Source organism: Triturus cristatus, chromosome 3_2, assembly GCF_964204655.1.
Source record: "Triturus cristatus chromosome 3_2, aTriCri1.1, whole genome shotgun sequence".
Classification (NCBI taxonomy): Eukaryota; Metazoa; Chordata; class Amphibia; order Caudata; family Salamandridae; genus Triturus; species Triturus cristatus.
This window is the reverse complement of record NC_140584.1, coordinates 42,004,737-42,010,736: the sequence shown is the minus strand read 5'-3', so window position 1 is coordinate 42,010,736 and position 6,000 is coordinate 42,004,737. Positions and strand designations below refer to the sequence as shown.

The 6,000-nt window shown below is 43.0% G+C and overlaps 1 long non-coding RNA gene across 1 annotated transcript in view; it reads right to left on the bottom strand.

The window, feature by feature from the left end:
- Positions 1 to 3,009: 3,009 nt before the first annotated feature.
- LOC146856775 (uncharacterized) overlaps positions 3,010 to 6,000 on the bottom strand; it is a 51,833-nt gene continuing 48,842 nt past the window's right edge. The window contains exon 3 of the long non-coding RNA XR_014979812.1: positions 3,010 to 3,566. This is a non-coding gene — a long non-coding RNA (uncharacterized LOC146856775). The remainder of the gene's footprint in view (positions 3,567 to 6,000) is intronic.

Genomic DNA, 6,000 nt, shown 5'->3' with positions numbered 1-6,000 from the left:
CTGCCTACTCATATCACCCAAGATTATAACACTCACATACAACAGGGCATTCACTCTTTTATCCAGAATGGGAAGCAGCCAAAAGATCTGCAACTCTTCCCTAGAGAAAGCGGTAGACTGGTCTGCCCTAATATTCTCTAGCACTATTTGGCCGCCCACTTACATGTCTTGGGTGGTCCGCTAGAGTGTGAAAAATGGGGTCCACATGGATCTGGCAGTGGCCTGCCGGACAATCCGGGTTCTAGCATGGCTATGCCAGCACGCTCGACTGTGCAGCACCTATAGGTATGTGTGTGTGTGTATATATGTCTATGTTGGTAGCACAAAAACAGTCTGAACAGCTATGCCCACTAGAACAGTGCTCAACATATAGGACAGATTGGGAATAATGGAGGGGCTTAGTATCTTCTCCTCCCCCTCAGTCTGATTGCATGCAAATTTGATCTTTGTGGGAGCCTCCATAACGTTTTTTGACCAATGTAAGGCTGATTACCATCACCCTGAAACGACCAGGCTGGAGTATCGCCAGCTGTATCATTGAGTGTTGCACCCCTCTAATTATTATAGGGCTACCATATTGTATATTCCATCTGAAAAATGACTGCAAACATGACGGTTCTAAGGGACTAATTTCCAACATATACCGGACCATTCAACACTCCACACCCCCTCAAACCCACAGATTTCAAACTTTCTTGCAGACTTCCAATATAGAGGGCATTTCGTCTAAGCAATAGGAAACCCTTTGGTGAGACTCCTAAAACTTACCGCAGTTTATCCCACAGGTAAATGGCTTACAAGATCATGGTTCAATGGTATTATACACCAGCTTACTTGTCCAGCATATACCCATCAACATCTTCCCTCTGCCATCAGTGTGTGCTAGTAGTGGGATATACTTACCACCTCCGATGCTCCTGCAGCCTCATTACCACATATTGGAAAGTGATTCTGGAACAAGGTCACCATAGGGGAACCATTCCCTGCCTCTTACCACCACAGTTACACTAGGTGTGCAATACCTTGCCTTGAAAGCAATAACCCACGCTGACTGGAAGCTTATTAGCCACATACTGAATGCTGCACAGCTGGTATTAATATAGTTGAAAAATACAACTGCCCTCCCAATAATTTAATGTTTCACCGCCCATGGGAGGGGATGGTGATGCAACAACTTTTCCACAACTTACCTCACATAGAAGTTACATTTCATTAGATTTGGCAACCGCTGATCTGCTATCTCACCCACTTGGAGTTCACCTGTTTCAACCCAGCAGAGCTTGGAGCATTTCAGCTTTTTAATAACTTTTAATCCATGCTTAGCTTCAATCGAAAGGCCATGTCCCCCCATCTACCATGAGCGTCAATCCTGCGTTCTCTATTTCAAGACTTTGCTTATATTGTGAAGCTGTATGTTAACAACATTGACCTGCAAACCTATGACGATCCCCCACCCCTCAAATGGGACTGGAGACACTGGTAGATGTTTCGCATGGGTGCCAGAAAATTAGGACTTTGTGTAATGTGTTTGTTAGGACCTGCTCTGCAGTCAACAGCTAACACTTGACAGTTTTCATGCTGGCTTCGGTGTCTCACAGAGCCTCCACCTCTTAATGGTGTCCCACTGCCTATATCTGGAAGCATTTGAAGGCATGTTGGATTATGGTTCTATTCCTCTATCATCCATGGAAACTAGGGTCACCTCTGCCTGTCACCCCCAAAAGTAACTGTGACTACCTCCATCACGATCACTACACTAGACAACCCAGGTGTCTGCCCACAGGTAGAGGGGTGTGCCCTTATGGGACATTTGCGTTTACCCTTGTTGTGCCCATATTTGTAGCACACTGTACATTGGGGTGCAACCATCCTTTTACTATGGTTAAGGAAGCCATTTCAGAGAGTAAGCCTTTATTTTAGGTTTTTCTCCTCCGTCTTTATTTTGTTGGAAACCCTGAGCACCTGTGGATGTGACCACAATATACCTTATTTAATCTTTAAACTTAAATATATTTTGGAACTGATGAACATTCACCTTTAGGAAAGAGAATTCATTTTAATACCTGTGTATTAACACTTTTAGGGACAAAGTGCAAATAATATTATGGTAACGGGAGATGAAATTGTATTAATACCCAGGCATAAATTTTAATTCCAGAGTACTAATTACTAGGGACACGATTACGATGTCAGACACCGCTATTACGATGAGACCGCACCATGCACGGTCACATTCTCCGGTTTCTCTATGGGAGCTTGTGTTACACCCGTAAACCGAGCATAACACAAACTCCCAATCAGAGATTGTGTTAATCCCTGCACTCCTTGGCAGGAACCTCAAGGTGGAGAAGCAAGGGCAACGGGGCCCCCAAACTCGCTTTCCATCAGGCTTCCCACGTCAGAAAGACTGTGGGAAAACAAGAATCCTAATACTGAAGGTGGAAACGCCTTCCTATGGGACTACAGGCCGGTCTCCGAATGGCCAATGGGTTCCTAGAGCCTGTCTCAATTCAGCTGTAATGACCAGCCAGTTTCAATTCTGACCAGCTGCATTGTAATCAGCTGGTCAGAAATAAAACAGGCGATATCGTCGTAAAGCCTCTGACCTAAGGTTGGAGGGTATATGATAGAGTTCGTCATATGCCCCTTGGTCTTTAAATACATTTAATTTTAGCATTACACTTCAATAATTTAATTGCACTACTATATTCACCTTTAGTGACAGGATATAAGGGATATAGGGGTAATGGGCGGGGTAGTACATTAATACCCAGGTAATACTTAATTTTTACATACTAACTGAAATTTATTTTAAGGGCAAAAATGAATACAACAGTGAGATTTTAACAGACATTTAAATATTAAACCACAATCATTATGAATAAATAATAATTACAGCGAAACACCTTATTTTAGAGTGAGCAACAGGAAACAAATAACCACTTTTCTTTATTTCTTTGAAATTAGATGATGAATTGAAAATTTGCAAAAAAAACATATATGTACACCTTAAGTAAAAAACCAAGCCTTTATTGCAATAAAAAAAAATCTTTAAAAAATGGCAGTAGTTTCCAATGCATTTACATTATTTTAAATGTTGAAAATGGACCTTTTTCCGTTGTTACGCAAAGCCAGACTCTCTTTGTCAGTGATGACGAGGAAAATCACCTTGTAGTTGCATATTCAAAAATGATTGACACACCCAAGACAGTATAAAGGAAATCCACAATTCACTTTTCAAATGTTTACAGTAATCTTTTCACTTTTGTACAAAAAGGGTGCTACAATTGGTAGATAAATATGAAATTAAACTTTTACTTTTAAAACCAGAACAATGAGCACAACAAATATTTATATTATTTTAAACACATTAAGATTCTACCTCCTACGTATCATGATATTTCTATTCGATCCACTAAGAGCATAATGGGGTTATACTTCTGCATTTAATACTCCAAAGATCATTAATAACTACATTGAAAGCCTTATTGCTTTAGTAAGGTTGCCTCTTCTGTTTGAAAGCATTGTAAATGTATCCATCTGAAGAATTAAATACATAGTACCTGCTGGGAAAAGGGAACAAATAAAACAAAAATATGTTAGACAGTTTGCTTCTTAGGCATAACAAAAGTTTTAGCTTTGCTAACTAAGGGCCTGATTACAAGTCTGGCCGTCTTGCGGTGGCACGGGAGGAGGGTGAGGGATGGGGACGGTTCACTGTACTGCAGATTACAACTTACAAAGTCGTAATGGCGCCGGTGGAACACAAGCTGCGCCAGGGAACAGTGGCGGTGGTGCTGCAGCGCCACAACGCAATATACTGAGCAGGGACTGGCGCAGTCCGAGGCAGCATATTTTTTAGTTCTTGCACCACCAGCATTTTCATGGCACAGGCCCACCATGAAAAAGCTGGTGCTGCTAGTACTACAGGGTGTACATTTGGGGGGCAAAACATGTCCCCCCCCCCTGTATTTCCCACAGTTCCAGCACAGCATGGAAGTCAACGCCCATGCATTGCTGGAACTTTTTGGCAGTTCCTATTGGGGTGCATCACCATGGAAAAGGCCAAAGAACTGCCGACCATATTACGAGCTGCACATTTGCAACTCGTAATACGGTCGGCGGTGCTTGTGCAGCAGAGGCTGCATTATGCCGTTGCTGCTGCGCTAAAGTTGTAATCAGGCCCCTAGTCATGTTGAGGATTTTTTTTTGGAAAGGCCTGTATTAAAGTGCCCCTTTTGGACATGGCTAGCCCCATGATTTGCATGATATCTGATGCATCTTTGACTGAAGAGCACTGGGTTCCTGCTAACCAGGTGCCACAGTGCCGGTATTATTTCCCAAAAATGTATGTAAATGCTTAATTGTGCCACAATTGGCAAGGTCCTTTGCACCTCTGTAAGGGCTATCTTTTGGTATGTAGGGCATGGGTCCTGAGGAAGGCCCCTTATAGCTGCAGCATGTATTGTGCCGCTCTAAGGTAACTGGGTCTCTGAATTTACACAATAAATTACTTGCTAAACTCACGCATGTGCACAACACAGCAGTCCACTGTATAGAACGGCTCTCCATAGCTGCTGCTGGTGAATCCGCGTACTAATTTACATGCCTAGACGCACTAGCGTACCAGATTGCAGTTAGCATTCTAGTCACCGGCCGCTTTCCAGGGTTTTTTAAGTATACTGTCAATACAAACCACTGCCAGGTTACCGGACCAGCACGTCACACTCGAACTAAAGAGACCCACTCTGGTGGGAACTTAAGCCCGACTGAGTTTTGCATGAAGTACGTTTTTCCTCCCTTCTCCGCCCCTGTCCCCGCTAAGTCCAGACATCTATTGCATGGATACCTTTTTTTTTCCCAAACATTTTTATTGGCATTTATTTTAATATACATCCATAATTGTATAGTTCAGCAATTAGTGATATATCACTATACAGCACTTATTTGGCATATAGAATATATAAAATCGTCCTGTACTAACTTTATTTACATTTCGAAGAAGCCACAGAGCAGGTTATCCATTAAAGTTCTTACACATGAATCATAGTCTCATATGTTAGTCTTATTTTGCCTGAAACTTTACGGTTATTGTATACTATCACATATTATATGCCAGTCTGTAAATATCTCACAGATTTAATAAAAAAAACTATACAACTCGTGAATCATACTATGTAATTAACTAACTGTGCAGTGGGGCCAAGGGTTGTGTATTTGCTAATACGTTAAGCAGGGTGTGTGGGGCATGGGAGGCGGGGGCCGGGTGAGCGCTAGACCACAAGTGGGTCAGTATCCACATGTCGGGCCGTAAGTTCACAGTGTCCCCAAGTTTTATGTGTGAGCTGGGCAGTGTGTGCAGTCCCTATCTGGCCATTGTCGTGTGGTATATCAGGGTCTGTTTGCAGTAGTGTTTTTATGAAGGTCAACTCAGTGTTTTCATTTAGGAGTCATACCTTTGGTCATCCTCCTCGCCGCTCGTATGTGTTCCCTCTTCGCTCCCCCCCTATGTCGCACCTGTCTCGGTCTGTGTTTTCCCATGCCTCCAGTATCTTTCCGGAGGTCGGCAAGGGTGAGTTGCCACAATCCAAGCACCTTTTACCTCGTCAGTACTATGATTTCTGCCCCCGCCCAATGGGTTACATCGTGTTTCCAGGCTTCCATTGCTGGTCCATGTACGAATTCCCAGGCCAGTGCTATTCTTCTCCAGGCTAAGACCAGGGTTAAATCTAGGAATCGGTTTCCCTAATTTCCTTTTAGGAGAACAGGGAAAGAGCCCCAACAGTAACACTCCCATTGAAGGTTAAAGTATGCGCCCCACAGCTGCACACATGAGTTGTATTGTTTCCTCCCAGAACTAGCGTACTGGGCCACAATCCCAAGTCATGTATAAAAAGTCTGCGTCTGCACAGTCGCATATTTGCCATTTGTATCCAGTGTCTCCAAAGGCAAGCTGAAGTTTGTGAGGTGTCATGTTTATGTAATTGAACTGTGTGTACT